The sequence below is a fragment of the Suncus etruscus genome, chromosome 7 (genome assembly GCF_024139225.1).
Source record: "Suncus etruscus isolate mSunEtr1 chromosome 7, mSunEtr1.pri.cur, whole genome shotgun sequence".
In the NCBI taxonomy this organism is placed as follows: domain Eukaryota; kingdom Metazoa; phylum Chordata; class Mammalia; order Eulipotyphla; family Soricidae; genus Suncus; species Suncus etruscus.
This window is the reverse complement of record NC_064854.1, coordinates 92211155-92227930: the sequence shown is the minus strand read 5'-3', so window position 1 is coordinate 92227930 and position 16776 is coordinate 92211155.

The following is a 16776-nucleotide window of genomic DNA, read 5'->3' as shown; positions in this document are numbered from 1 at the left end:
AGATATAGCTTCTGGCTTGAGGAACATATGGGACACCAGAGAATCGAACCATGGTACATCCTAGGTCAGCCACATGCAAGGCAAATGTCTTACCACTGTGCAACTGCTACAATCCCTGAAAGGTTTACTTTAAAGCAAGACAGACTAAACAAACACACCATATTCTTTTTTTTTTTTTTTTTTTTTTTTTTGCTTTTTGAGTCACACCCTGCGGCACTCAGAGATTGGTTATTCCTGTCTCTGGGCTCAGAAATCGCTCTTGGCAGGCATGAGAGACCAGGAATGCTAGGATTTGAACCACCGTCCATTCTGGTTTGACTGCATACAAGACAAATGCGCTATCATTGTGATATCTCTCTAGCTCCAACACAGCACATTCTTACAAAAAGATGACATAAAATCAGATGACAATCATTTTTCTCAATGTTAATGGACTAAGTTGAAAGATACATGTATAGGAAAATTTCATGACTTCATCTCTTCTGACAGCTGCATAATATTCCATTGTGTATATGTACCACAGTTTCTTTAGCTATTCGTCTGTTGAAGGGCATCTTGGTTGTTTCCAGAGTCTTGCTATGGTAAATAGTGCTGCAATGAATATAGGTGTAAGGAAGGGGTTTTTGTATTGTATTTTTGTGTTCCTAGGGTATATTCCTAGGAGTGGTATAGCTGGATTGTATGGGAGCTCGATTTCCAGTTTTTGGAGGAATCTCCATATCGCTTCCCATAAAGGTTGAACTAGACGGCATTTCCTATACATGGATGTACACGGAATCTATTATGCTGAGTGAAATAAGTCAGAGAGAGAGAGAGAGAGAGAACGCAGAATGGTCTCACTCATCTATGGGTTTTAAGAAAAATGAAAGACATTCTTGCAATAATAATTTTCAGACACAAAAGAGAAAAGAGCTGGAAGTTCCAGCTCACCACAGGAAGCTCACCACATAGAGTGATGAGTTTAGTTAGAGAAATAACTACATTTTGAACTGTCCTAATAATGAGAATGTATGAGGGAAATGGAGAGCCTGTTTAGAGTACAGGCAGGGGTTGGGTGGGGAGGAGGGAGACTTGGGACATTGGTGATGGGAATGTTGCACTGGTGATGGGTGGTGTTCTTTACATGACTGAAACCCAAACACAATCATGTATGTAATCAAGGTGTTTAAATTAAAAAAATTAAAAAAAAAGATACAGAGTGAAAAAATAAATCAAAATATTAAATTCAACATTTTATGCCTCCCAGAATCTCATCTAAATAGTCAAAGCAAACATAGAATCAAAGTGATAGGCAGTAGAACAATCATTCAAACAAACGGCTAAATAAAAGACTGGAGTGACCATACTTATATCAAACGATAGAAGCTTTAGTTTTAAGATGGTAAAAAGGTAAAGAGATAGACATTTCTTAATAATCAAGGGATATGAGCACCAAGAAGAAATCACACTCATAAACAAATATGCATCTAATGAGGGACCAGGAAAATATTTAAAATAATTGCTGACATATTTGAAGAAAGGCATCAATGACAATGCAACAATCACAGGAAACTTCAACACTTACCTGTCTCACCTAATTAGGTCAACCAGATTAAAATCCAACAAGAATATACTAACTCTGAAAGAATAGAAGAAAATGGCTTAGTAAAATATATAGGGCTTTCCATCCCAGAAAACTGGACACACATTTTTATCCAATGTACATGGGTTATCCAAGATAGTTCAAATTCTGGACCATAAAACATACTTTTATAAAATCAAGAGGATAGAAGTTATAAAAATACCACTTCAGATAATCAAAAATACAGAGGAAAATATACATTAATACCTGAAATTAAACAGATCATTATTGAATAAATGGTAGGTCAGAAACAAAATAAAAGAGAAAATAAAAAGATTCCTGGAAACAAATGAAAACAAAAAAAATGAATTATCAGAAATTTGTGGGACATAGAAATAGCAGTACTAAAAGGAGCATTTATAGTTTTACAAGCATTCATCTGGAAGAAAAATTGTTTAATGGCACAGCTTTAATATTTAGAAAAAGAACAACAAAATGAACCAAATATAGGCAGAAGTTTTGAGCTGAAATCAATGAACTGGAAATACAAAATATCTGAAAGATCAATAAATTTAAGAGTCAGGGTTTGGGGGGTCACATTCAGTGATGCTCAGGAGTTACTCCTGGATATACACTCAGAAATCACTACCGGTTTGGGAACCATATGGAATGCTGGGGAATCGAACCAAGGTTCATCCTGTATCAGCTGCTTGAAAGGCAAAATCCCTACCCCTGTGATATGGCTCTGGCCCCAACAGTCAATTCTTTGAAAATATAAAAATGATCAAAAAACTACTGGCAAAAAAATCAAAAGAAAAGTGAGAGAGAGAAGCATAATAAACCAATTTAGAACTAAAAATGAAAGACTACTACAGATACTACATAAATCCATAAAGTAATCAGATTACTTTGAGAAACTCTATGTCACAAAACAAGATAAAATAAAGAAATGTATAAATTCTTGGACTCCTATAACTTCCTAAGGCTAAACCATGATGAACTGGCATATTTTAACACACGACCACTATGGAGGCTACCAAAAGAATAATCAAAAGTCTTCCCAAAAACAAAAGTCAAGGCTTAGACAAATTCACTTGCGAATTCTTTCAAACCTTTCAAGAGGACCTACTAATAATACTCTTCAGGCTCTTCCAGGAAATTAAAGAAAAAGAAGAACTTTCAATAGTTGTATTAAACTAAAATTACACTGATACCAAAAGCAGACTGCAATACCACAAGAAAAGAGAACTACAGACAAATATCCTTGATGAAAATAGATGCAAAGATGCTCAGAATAAGTCTACAAATAGGATCCAACATCTCATCAAGGTAGGATTAATCCCAAAATGTTTTAACATATGCAAGTAGTCAATGTAGTACACCATATGAATAAAAGAAAATATAAAATCCATATGATCATATTAATAAATGCATAGAAAGCTTTTGATAAAATCAAATACCCATTTGTGATAAAAAAAAATACTTTCAGAAAGATGAAATGGAGAAAACTTTTTCAATATAGTCAATGCCATTTGTCTCAAGTCCAAGGCAAATGTTATACTCAACTGAAAAAAACTAAAAGCCTTTCTTCTAAAATCTGGCACAAAGTCAGAGCTTCAACCTCTCACCACTCATATTGAGTATAATATTGGATTATTTACATAGAAATAAAAAATATCAGGGCCATCTAGATAGGAAAGGAAGAAATCAAGTTTTCATTGTTTGTTTCATTCATTGTAGATGGCATGATACTATTTTCTGAAAACCCTAGCAGGGGTCTCAAACTCAATTTACCTGCGGACCGCAGGAAGTAAAGTCGGGGTGATCCTTGAGTGCAAAGTCAGTAGTAAGCCTTGAACATTGGGGGGTGTGACCCAAACAACTAAAATAAAACACACAAAAAAAGATTCCTTTAGGGCAGGGCCACAAAATGTTGTACGGAGGGCCGTTTGTGGCCTGTGGGCCACAAGTTTGAGATCCCTGCAAGCTTCTAGAAACAATACATTTGTATTGGCAGGCTACAAAATTAACCAAAAATCAATGGCTTTTATATATATATATAGACATTTTAAAAATGCCATTTACAATATTACTGCAGCAACTCAAATGCCTTGGTTTCAACCTAACTAAAGAGGTGAATGACCTATGCAATAAAAGTACAAAACACTGCTTTCAGAAATAAAAGTGGAAACAAGGAGATGTATATGTGTATATTATACATATATATTATACATATATATAAAGCCTTCATTCCAGACCTAAAACTCTAAGATATATTAAACTAAAAATCGTCAAAGCACTCCAAGACACTGAGGAAAAAGCATCTTAAAGAAGAAAGCACCACTTTCCAAGCAAGTGAAGCAAAAATAAACAAATGAGACTACATTAAACTTAGAAATTCTGCACCTTACAGGAACTAGTGACTAGTATAGAAGGGCCACTCATAGAATGGGATAAACTAATCACTCAAAACCCATCTGATAAGTGGCTAATATCTAAGATATACAAGGCACCATTAGAACTTAACAAGAAAAAAAAATCTAACCTCATTCAAAAAATGGGGAAAATAAATGAACAGACATTTCTAAGAAGAAATACAGATGATCAAAAGGCACATGAAAAATATGTTCCACAGAACTAATCAACAGGGAGTTGCACACTAAAACAAAAATGAGGTATCATCTCATTCCACAGACACTGACATAGATGCAGGATGAAGGAAACACTCATTCACTGTTGGTGCCAATGCCATCTTGTCCAGCTTTTCTGGAAAACAATATGTATATTCCTCCAATATGATCCAGCAATACCAGCTCTAGGAATATATCCTAGAAACACAAAACCACAGTGTGAAAATGCCCTCTGCACCCCTTTGTTTATTGCAGCACTATTTACAATAGCCGGAATCTAAAAATTACCCAGCGTTCCAACAATAGGTGAGTGGCTAAAGAAAATGTTGTACATTTACACAATGGAATACTAAGCAGCTGGGAGAGAAAAATAAAGTTATAAAATTTTCCTGTACATGAATGAACATGGAGATACTATACTCAGTGAAATTTGCCAGAGGGAGAGGGGTAGACATATAATAGTTTTATTCATCTACAGCAAAGAAGGGAAATAAAAAATCATGGAATTTATATCCAGAGATAATAGAACTGAAGGCAGGTAGGACAGGGTCATTACATGAAGTTTGCCACAAAGATCTGTGAGTACAGATAGAGTACTAGCCATATCAATGACTACCATGATAATGATATTGAGGAAAAGTAGCATGATTCCTGTCTGAGAGACAGTCAAGTGTTTGGAGTGAGGGAGGAAAATTGGTGGTGGGAAGATCACACTGGTGGAGTGGTGTACATTCTATGACTAAAACTAAAATATAAAAATTTTTAATAAAGAAATTAACAATAAAACATATATACATATCTTAGTAAACTAAATTTACATTAACAAATAATATAAGTGTATCTATTTTATATTTTAATAGTGTTCAAATAAATTTATGTAATTAAAAATAATATTTCCATAGTAACCACGCCCACAAACATAGGCACCATGTTCAAACTGGGTAAGGTCTATAAACTCACTCTTTTATCAAATGAGATATAATTTGAGCCTTGAAAGATTATGTGTACACTGGCCCATGCAGCATATGGTGGCCATCCTAGATGGAAAGACCAAGGCACCGCCCTGCCAAATACATACCTGATGCTTCCATCACCCAGAATCACACTTTTCCAAATGACCCTGCCTTATCACTGACCCTGTACAATTCCCTTCAAGTTCACCAATCTGACTAAACTTCAGGGGTGGTCTTATACTACGAGTATATCCCGAAAAATGTTTCGATATGCCACTAAACGAAAATCGTCTGGATATTGCCACAAAACGAATTTTCCAACTCGATCCTGCACCAATCTCTGCAAGGCTACTCGGACCGCCTCTCTAACTCAGCCAATCCAAGCAGGCTTTTTATGCATGCAAATTATACACTGTTTTGTACCCGAATCTACACTGTAAAAAACCTGCTCAGATTGGCCAGAGCCAGAGAAGTCTAAAAGTAGGGGGGTAGTCTTATACACCCAGTCGTCTTATACGCTGGAAAAAACAGTAATACAATTCCATGCAAATTTTGATGTGTGGACCTTCTGCCCATCTAATACCTCTCCTTGCTATGATCAGAATTTTAGACCAACTTTTTAGTTCTTTTGAATTAGTTTATTTCTTCTTCCTTACTATTTTATGTTATATTCTACATAGAAGTAAGATTATTCTATATTCTTCATCTTCTGATGAACTTTACTTAGCATGATACACTGGAGTCTTAATCTCACAGCAGAAAATTGCATGATTTTATTTCTTTTTATAGCTAGGTGGTAGTCCATGTATTCATATACTCCACTTCCTTTATTCTGTTTCTTTTTTTTTCCCCTAGGGAACTTGGATTGTTTTAGATCCTGACCATTCTTCATAGTGCTACAAGAACATCGAACTATGAATGTCATTTGAAACATTGTTTTAAGCTTTGGAGTAGATGTCCAGAAGGCTACTTGCTAAGTCATATATGTAAGCTCAATTCTTAATTTGTTATTGTTGTTATTGTTGTTGTTGTTGTTGATTTTCTGGGCCCCACTCAGCAGTGATTACTACTTGCTCTATGTTCACTCCTGGTTCTGCACTCTGAAGTCATTTTTGGTGGGCTCAAAGCATGAAAGGGGATGCTGGGAATAAAATCAGGATATGTTGGATATAAGGCAAATGTCTTACATACTGTACTATACCTGAACTCCATCAATTCGTTTTTAAGGTGTCCATATTGCCTTACAAAGAGGTGAAACCAAGGTAAAAAAAAAAAGATAATACAGCATGTAATGCACTAGTCTGATCAAAGTACTAATCAGAATAAATTCTCAGATAGAATGATTACCCAAAATCTATTAGGATTAATCCCTGAGAAAAGAGCTAGTAGTAAGTTCTAAAAACAGCCAGTATAGCCCAAAAGCTAAAACAAATATATCCAAGTTAGAACTAGTCAATTCCAACACCTTTGTGCTTTCAATGTCATTCCATTCATCTAAAAGTCTGTCTTTATTCCAATACCAACAGCATTAAATGAAGATTCCACATCAACACAAATTCTATTTTTAGTTGACTATTCAGAGTGTCAATCTCACTGGCATGTTTAATTTTCATTTCTCTAATATTTGATAGAGAGCATGAATGTCTTCATTACAAAAGTACGTGTTCTTGGTTGTTTCCAGAGTCTTGCTATGGTAAATAGTGCTGCAATGAATATAGGTGTAAGGAAGGGACTTTTGTATTGTATTTTTGTGTTCCTAGGGTATATATCTAGGAGTGGTACAGCTGGGTCATATGGGAGCTCAATTTCCAGTTTTTGGAGGAATCTTCATATCGCTTTCCATAAAGGTTGGACTACATGGCATTCCCACAAGCAGTGGATAAGACTCTGGAAACAACCAAGATGCCCTACAATAGATGAATGGCTAAAGAAACTGTGGTGTATATACACAATGGAATATTATGCAGCCATCAGGAGAGATAAAGTCATGAAATTTTCCTATACATGGATGTACATGGAATCTATTATGCTGAGTGAAATAAGTAAGAGAGAGAAAGATGAAGAATGGTCTCACTCATCTATGGGTTTTAAAAAAAATGAAAAACATTCTTGCAACAATTTTCAGAGACAAAAGAGAGGAGGGCTAGAAGCTACAGCTCACTTCATGAAACTCACCACAAAGAGTGATGAGTGCAGTTAGCGAAATAACTACACTGAGAACTATCATAACAATGTGAATGAATGATGGAAGTGGAAAGCTTGTCTAGAGAACAGGCGGGGTTGGGGTGGGGAGGAGGGAGATTTGGGACATTGGTGATGGAATGTTGCACTGGTGATGGGAGGTGTTCTTTACATGACTGAAACCCAACAACAATCATGTTTGTAATCAAGGTGTTTAAATAAAATATTATTAAAAAAAGAAAGTATGTGTTCATCATTTTCTCCCTACTTTTCCTTTGTTATTATCACAGTTAGCTTTTATAAGTATTTTATATAACTTGGGAATTAACCCTATGGTAGATGGTTTGTGAGAAAAGATTTCAGAGCTTGTGGGGTGCATATAAATGCTTCTTAATGTTATATATTTCCACTTGTTTTTTTTACTTACATTTGGTTAGCCAATGGAAACTATTATAGAAGATAATTCTGGATTCAGTGTGGTGGAAGGTTCTATCTATGCTTTCCACAATATAATCCATTGATACAGTTCTGATATAAAAGTAGCTAATCCATAATTAAATAAATTGTGCATATTGTGATATGAGTTTATTTTTATATATCACTAAAGAGCTGTACCAACACCATTTGCCAAAAATATTTTTCTTTTTTTTAAGTCTTATTGTCATTATTCATATATTTATTGGTATTCTTTGCATTCTTTTTTTAAGTAATATCTTTATTTAAGCACCATAATTACAAACATGATTATAGTTGGGTTTCAGTCATAAAAAGAACACCACCTTTTCTAGTGCACTTTCCCATCCCCAATGTTCCCCAGCGTCCTCCTCTCCTCCTCCCACATGTTTTGGATAGGCATTCTATTTCTCTCACTTATTGACATAGTCATGATACTTGTCAGTGTAGTTATTTCTCTAACTGCACTCACCACTCATTGTGGTGAGCTTCATTGTGAGCCAATCATTCCAGCCCTCATCTCTATTGCCTCTGGATATTGCTACAATATTATGTTTTATTTTTCCTAAAACCCATTCATCTGTAAGACTATTATGTGTCTATCTCCCTCCCTCTGACATAGTTCATGCAGCATAATAGTTTCCATATACATCCATGTATAAAAAAATTTCATGATTTTATCTCTCCTGATGGCTGCATAATATTTCATTGTGCCTATGTACCAGTTTCTTTAGCCATTCATCTGTTGATGGGCCTTGGTTGTTTGCATATTCTGGCCATTGTAAATAGTGCACAATAAATATAGGTGTGAGGAAGGCATATTTGTATTGTTTTTTGAGTTCCTATGGTTTATCCCTAGGAGTGGTGTAACTGGATCAAATGGGAGCTCAATTTCTAGTTTTTTGAGGAATCTCGACATTGTTTTCCATAAAGGCTGGACTAGATGACATTCCCACCAGTAGTGAATTAGAGTTCCTTTTTCTCCACAGCCCTGCCAGCACTGATTGTTCTTGTTCTTTGTAATGTGTGAGATGGACCTCATTGTTGTTTTGATTTGCATCTCCCTGATAATTAGTGACATAGGACATTCTTTCATTTGCCTTTTGCCATTTGTAGTTTTTAAGTGTTTGTTCATTTCTTTTTCCATTTTTTGATGGGATTAGATATTTTTTCATAAGTTCTGTCAGTACATTGTACATCCTAGAGATTAGCCTCTTATCTGATGGTATTAAGTAAATAGTATCTCTCATTCTGTGGGAGGCTTTTGTATCCTAGTCACTATATCCATGGAAGTGCAGAAGCTTCTCAGCATAATATAGTCCCATCTGTTTATCTCTCCTACCACCTGTTTGAAGAGAGCTGTTTCCTACTTAAAGATGACCTTATTTTCAATTTCATGAAGTGTTTTTCATACTTGTTCTATAGACCTTATGGTTTGGGGTCCGATATCAAGGTCTTTAATCCATTTGGATTTTACCTTTGTCCATCGTATTAGATAGACATCAGAGTTTGCTTTTTTTGCAAGTGGCTGACCAGTTATCACAATACCACTGGTGAAGAGGGTTTTCTTGCTCCATTTTGCATTTCTTGGCCCTTTATTAAAGATTAATTTATTGTATGTCTGGGGAACATTCTCTAAATACTCATGTATATTCCATTGATCTGAATGTCTCTCTTTATTATAGAACCATGCTGTTTTAATGATTCTTGCTTTGTAGTACAATTTATTTTTTTGTTTTTGTTTGTTTGTTTGGTTTTTGGTTTTTGGGTCACACCCAGCAGCGCTCAGTGGTTATTCCTGACTCTATGCTCAGAAATCACTCCTGGCAGCCTCGGGGGACCATATGAGATGCCAGAATTTGAACCACAGTCATTTTGCATGGAAGACAAACTCCCTACCTCCGTGCTATTTCTTCTGCTCCTGTAGTACAATTTAGTGTTAGGGAAAGTGATGACTCCCAAATTCCTTTTCCCAGGGTTTGCTCTAGCTATTCTTGTCTTTATTGATCCAAAAGAATTTCCGGAGTGTTTGATCCACTTCTTTGAAGTATGTCATGGGTATCCTTAGAGGGATTGCATGAAATATGTATAATGCTTTGGAGAGATTTTAATATTAATCAAGTTGATCCTCCCAATCCATGAGCAGGGTATGTGTCTCTATTTCTTTGTGTCCTCTTTTATTCATTTTTTGGGGCACACACCCGGTGACACCCACAGGTTACTTCTGGCTACACTCTCAGAAATTGTTCTTGGCTTAGGGGACTATATGGGATAGCGGGAGATCAAACTGATGTTCAACCTGGGTCAGTCATGTGCAAGGCAATCGCCCTACCACTGCACCATTGCTCCAGTTCCATCTCCTTATTTCTTGATCACATTTTTCTTTTTGTTGATATCATGTATTATGTTGATTGATTTACATATGTTAAATTATCCTTGCATTCTTGGGGGAAAACCATCTTGGTCGTGGTGTATGAGCTTTATGATGAGGCTTTGGATTCTATTTGGCAGGATTTTGTTGAAGATCTTTTTATCTGTGTTCATCAGGGATATGGGTCTGTAGTTTTCTTTTTTGGAAGCATTTCTGTCAGGTTCTGGTATCAGATTTATAAAAACTATTTGAAAGTGTTCCTGTTTCATCAATTTCATAAAATACCATGAAAATGATTGGCAGTAGTTCCTCTTAAAAGGTTTGAAAGAATTTATTAGTGAATCCTTCTGGTCCTGGGCTTTTGTCTTTGGAAATACTTTTAATGATTATTTTAATTTTCTCAGTCGTGATGGGTCTGTTTAGAGATGCTAGATCTTCCTGGCTTAATTGTGGAAGATTAGAAGAGTCCAAGAATTTATCCACTATTTTTTGCAGGTTCTCATATTTTGTGGCATAGAGTTTCTCAAAGTACTCTGATTATGCTTTGAATCTCTGCCCCTTTCTATTTCTCATCTGGTTTATTAAATTTCTCTATCTCCTTTTCTTAACTAGTAGTATATCAATCTTGTTCATTTTTTCAAAGAACCAACTTTTTCTTTCATTGATCTTTTGAAAGGTATTCTTGATTTCCACTTCATTGATTTCTGCTCTAAACTTTGTTATTTCCTTCTGGCTATCTATTTTTGTTTCCTTTTGCTGATAATTTTTTTATTTTACAAGCTATGTGATTAAGCTATTTATCTTGACTCCTTTATCCATTTTGTTGTGTCCTTCAAAACTTAATTTTACTCTTAGTACCACTTTTCCTGTGTCCCATAAATTCTGATAATTTGTGTCACCATTGCCATTTGTTTTCAGGAATATTTTGATTATCTCTTTGATTTTATACCTGATCCACTAGATTTTTAGTAGTGAACTGCTTAATTTCTATATATATACAAAGTTTTCCTTTGTAGTTAACTTCTAATTTCAGTGCCTTGTGAACTGAAAAGGTAGTTTTTATGATTTCTACCCCCCTGATTTTATGGGGATATTTTTTATGAGCTAGCATGTAATCTATCCATGAGAATAATCTATGTGGAATAGAGAAGAATGTGTATAGAGTTTTCTGGGGATGGATTATGATAGATAGATAGATAGATAGATAGATAGATAGATAGATAGATAGATAGATAGATAGATAGATAGATAGATAGAGATATATTTACTTGGCCACTTTCTTTCATTTATCTTTTCAAAGCTAGTATATTCTTGTTGGGTTTCAGCCTGGTTGACCTATCAAGGCTTGACAGGGCCATGTTGATGTCTCCCACTCTTATTGTGTTGCCATTGATGTCTTCTTTCAGGTTTGTCAGCAATTGTATTCAATATTTTGCTGGTCCCTCGCCGAGTGCATATATGTTTTAAAATGTGATTTCTTCCTATTTTACATATTCTTTGATTATACAGAATGTTCATCTTTATCCTGTATAACTTTTCTGAGTCTAAAGTTTATGTAATCTGATATTAAAATGGCCTGGCCACTCCAGCTATTTTAAGGGAATTGTTTGCTTGCTTTTTTTCCTCCAACCTTTGCTCTTAGCTTTGCTATTTCCTTCTGTCTCCTTATTTTTGCTTCATTTTGTTGATCATATTCTAATTTTATAAGCTGCGTCATTAAGCTATATTTTTCTTTTCAGGTCTAGTATATTTTTGTTGGGTTTCAATCTGGTTGAGCTATCAAGTGGTGACAGGGTCATGTGGAGGTCTCCCACAATTACTGTGTTATTACTGATGTCCTCTTTCAAATTTGTCAATAATTATATTAGATAAATTGCTGGTCTCTCATTGGATGGGTATATGTTTAGTAGTGTAATTTCTTCCTGTTGCACATATTCCTTGATTAGTAAGAAGTGTTCGTCTTTGTCCCTTACAACTTGTCTGAATCTAAAGTTTGTGTCATCAGATATTAATATGGCCCATTTTATAATCTCTTTTTTTTTATCAAAGATTAGTAGTCCACATATCTAAAAATCTGTCTCTGTTCTTCCAACATCATTCCATTCACATAAAAGTATCATAATTACAATACCACTTCTTAATAATAATCAGTCTTTAATAGTATAATGAAAAAATAGGGGGACAAGAACCTCCAGATTTTTTGTGGATTGTTTTAACTATTGTTTCTTCTTTATGTAATTTCAACATTATTTTTTGGTTTATAAAAATTGTCATGAATATTTTATAGGATCTGCATTGAATATATGTAATGCTTTATTATAACTCTAATTCTGACTCAGAATAAATATAAATTTCTTCATAAATAGTGATAGTAGAACCAGTGTATATTTAAATATATAATAGCACACAACAAAACATACAAAAATACACAAAGTCATAAACCAATGTAAGATAATTAGGTTGGGCTGTTTTTTGTGAACTAATAAAATATTTCCTTTTAAAATAATAATTTATTATTCAGAAACTATGGTATAGGAATACAGATATCTTTGCTTCAAATTTTTACTTTCAGTTACATTCCCTCTGGTGTACTGTGGGAACCAAAATAAGAGTTAAGAACCAACCCAGTAACCAATTAGTCTAAACTTTTCTTCGAATTGTCTATTTAACAAAAAGGCCTTATTCTCCTCAATATTTAATTTTAACTCAGAATAGTAACAGTAAACATTATAGATAATATAATTAATAATCAATAAGGAGCATAAATTGTATTCTAAAGATTATCATCAAGACTGAAATATGGGATAAAATGTTTTGAGATGACTCTTTCAAAAAAATCCTAGTTTAGATTATTAAGGCATAATGGCCCTTTGTCATGTTTTGCTTAGCCTGAACACTCAGGGTATTTGTAGGGTCTCTCTTCAGGAAGGTGGATGCATGGAGTTGGATATGGGAACCAGAGGCCAGACACTCAGAAGTTAAATTGAAACTTTGAGTTAGAGCATGATACTTATATTAAATTTCTTGGGAATTCATAATAATTGCAGACATGACTGTTAGTTCACACACTGTTCTAGACAAAATGCAGAGGGTAAACTGCATGCTTATCTTTATAGACCCAGAGCATAGCCTCTTTGTACTTTGTGGTTGGACATCTGGGCCTCCTAGCAAATTTAGTTTTCAGAGACTGGGTTTTCTTGTTTGTTTGTTTGTTTTGTTTTGTTGTTTTTGTTTTTGCCTGTTCCAGTTTATACACTCTGAGCTGAGCTTGAAATATTAATCCTTAATATGGCTTCACTTAGACTAACAGCAAAACTAGATTTTAGGGCTACTAATAATTTTTGGAAGGCTACAAAGAATTGTTTGAGGATACACAAATGCTCATGACAGGAGTATTTACAGAAATCATAGTGGACTTAGGATGCTAGTGAAGCTATGTCTCAAATAAGAGGGGCAATTTCCCATTTATACCACAACCCCTATCAGTTTCTACATTTCCCCCAGTGCCTCATACAATTGTGAGTACAGGTAGCTAAGGTCTCTCAATGCTTAGTTCCCTTCTTTGTGGGTACAGGTAACTAAGGCCTCTTGAGCCTGGTGCCCTCCATTAGTCTTGGTTTCAGGGTCAGTGTCCCTTACACGAGGTAGTCATAGTATATCTTCTTTTATTTATTTCTTCTTTCTTATTTTTAAAGTACATCTTAAATGGCATACATCAATAAGCGAGCAAGCATGATTCCCTCTGCTAGCAAACACTAGTCCGGTATTATTAAACCCTTGAGAAAGCTGTAAGGTTAAGTATAGACATTGAGGCATATCAATTTATAGGGGGCTGAGATAAAGCATTGGCTAGATGCTGCCTGCTTTATATCTATTTCTCAACCTTTCTCTCGAAAACAGATATTATCCAAAGATAAAACATTGCAATGATCCCTATGTTGTGTTTATTTATAACTGAATTAATTTATGCAAAATTTATTAATTCACTTTAAACAAATTCTGACATTTCTTAAAAATATTAGAATGGCTAGTGCATGTTGGCTTTTATTTTCACATAAGAGTTGTTGGCTAGGGCCCGGAGAGATAGCACAGCAGCGTTTGTCTTGCAAGCAGCCGATCCAGGACCAAAGGTGGTTGGTTCGAATCCCGGTGTCCCATATGGTCCCCCGTGCCTGCCAGGAGCGATTTCTGAGCAGACAGCCAGGAGTAACCCCTGAGCAACGCCGCGTGTGGCCCAAAAACAAACAAACAAAAAACAAAAACAAAAACAAAACAAAACAAAGAGTTGTTGGCTAGAGATCAGTGGTGACTCTTGCATTTAGCTTTGCAGTATATTTAATTTGTCATGAAGGTCATTTCTTTATCTACAGTCCACACATTTCAGTTTTGCTACATGCATAACACCTGGAGTTACTTCAATTTGCTAGTTCTGTAGGAGAAAAATAAAGATAGATACTCAGAAAATTCCTAACTCTAGGAATTCTTTTCACCTTCATATTTTAACTATTCACTGCATTGGATAAGTTCAGACTGCTAGATGTTCAACCACATAATAAAGGCGACAAGGCTTTTCACACAAACACATAAATATATTTATTTATCTGTGTACATTGTACTTTACATATGAATTTATTGACAAATTTAAGTGGTACTTTACTTATAAACATTCTTTAGATTCAGTGAAAAATGCATAACTTCACATTTAGAAGTATCATCTGAAAGGAATGTTTAAAGTAATGAATGCTCAATCATAAATGGATCCTTTATCTCAGTTTCACAAATGGTAAATGTTTTTAGCTGTTTTAAGCCATGTGTTAATGGTTTCTTTGAGGTCACCTATACATGATAGATCTTTTGAGTTTCACTTGAAACGCATATGGTTTTAAACTAGATGGTAATTGGAAACATTTATAGTGTCAACTATTTGATTAATGCTCTGGGTTTTAATTGCAAGGACTAAGCATTTCTTAAATCAACTCTTTAGTAATAAAGTTTTTAAAAGAGTTCTATAATTGATTACAATTTTACTTAAAAACTGCATGACATTTAAAAATACTTTTCTCATTAATTAGTATTGATATGTTCTTTAAGAAATATATAGGACACAATTACTAGCCATTTGTTATTTTTTAAATTATCAGATCAAAATATATTTAATATAACTAATGCCCAGTAACAATCCATAAGCATTATAAAGGTAATTTTATTACATTATTGATCTTTTACTATAATGCGGAACTTCTATCATTTCCCTTTAACTAAGAAAGGTAACCTATTGTCTCTACAATGAGAATTGTTCCATATAACTAGGAGACTCTAACTGTGAACCAATTAGGATGTAGATTGTTTTTGTAAGACAATTTTCTTCAGTATTGAGAAGTCTAACTTTAGGCTGAGTGGAGTTCAGAAAATGCTACATTTTAACCTTGATTTTTGTATAGAGGAACACACATAGGTTTACAAAAGATGTGCTATAGTCATAATTAAGCATTTGCAATAAATCATTCACTAGTGACATTGTAATTATTCTTGGACCCTCTACCCCATCCTTGACAGGTGTGCTGAGAGAAGTGTCCAGATCTTCTTTCAAGTGTTCTGAAGCAATAATGTGCCATATTTAAGGGGCCTTAAAAGTGATAACATGATGCACTTCTTTCTGTCAGTTAGAGCTATAATAGATACAAGATGTATTAGACTAGTGCTGAGATATTATCCTCACTGCTACTCTGCACTTAGTATAGCTTTAAGAGAGAATTCAAATAGGACTCCCCAAAGTTTTATAAAATCTATATGATTGTCATATTTTAAAGTGAACAAAAGTTAAACATAACAATTAGTTCTTTGATTTTATACAACTTGATTTACATTTTCTCATTTTATTAATTTTTTGTTTATAAGCATTTATTTCTCATTCCTTTACACATTCTATGTGGATTTTAGGTTCTGTTGAATTTGAACATTATAGAGACTTCTTAAAATTTGTATACATAGATAAAAAATATGTGCAATACAAATTTGTTTTGTGAACACCAAATCAAGAACTTAATTATTATTCTGTGAAAAATAATCAAAGAAAACCAAACAAATATCATTATAATGGATGAAATATTTTACAAAATTAAAATATAAAATGTTAAAAGTGATTTAGTTTTAAGCCTCATTAATATATTTAGAAACCAATATAAACTCCTTAAGGATTTTTTTAATGGCAAGAGAAGATATATATTATATTACATTCCAGATTTATAGATATTTCAGATTTTCTATTGAAACACAACGTGGAAAATAAAATATTGGAGAGGACAAATTTTAGGTGGTGGAATAATAAATAAATAAATAAATAAATATTCTTTTTTTTTTAATTTTTTTTAATTTATTTAAACACCTTAATTACATACATGATTGTGTTTGGGTTTCAGTCATGTAAAGAACACCACCCATCACCAGTGCAACATTCCCATCACCAATGTCCCAAGTCTCCCTTCGCCCCACCCGACCCCCGCCTGTACTCTAGACAGGCTCTCCATTTTCCTCATACATTCTCATTATTAGGACAGTTCAAAATGTAGTTATTTCCCTACCTAAACTCATCACTCTTTGTGGTGAGCTTCCTGAGGTGAGCTGGAA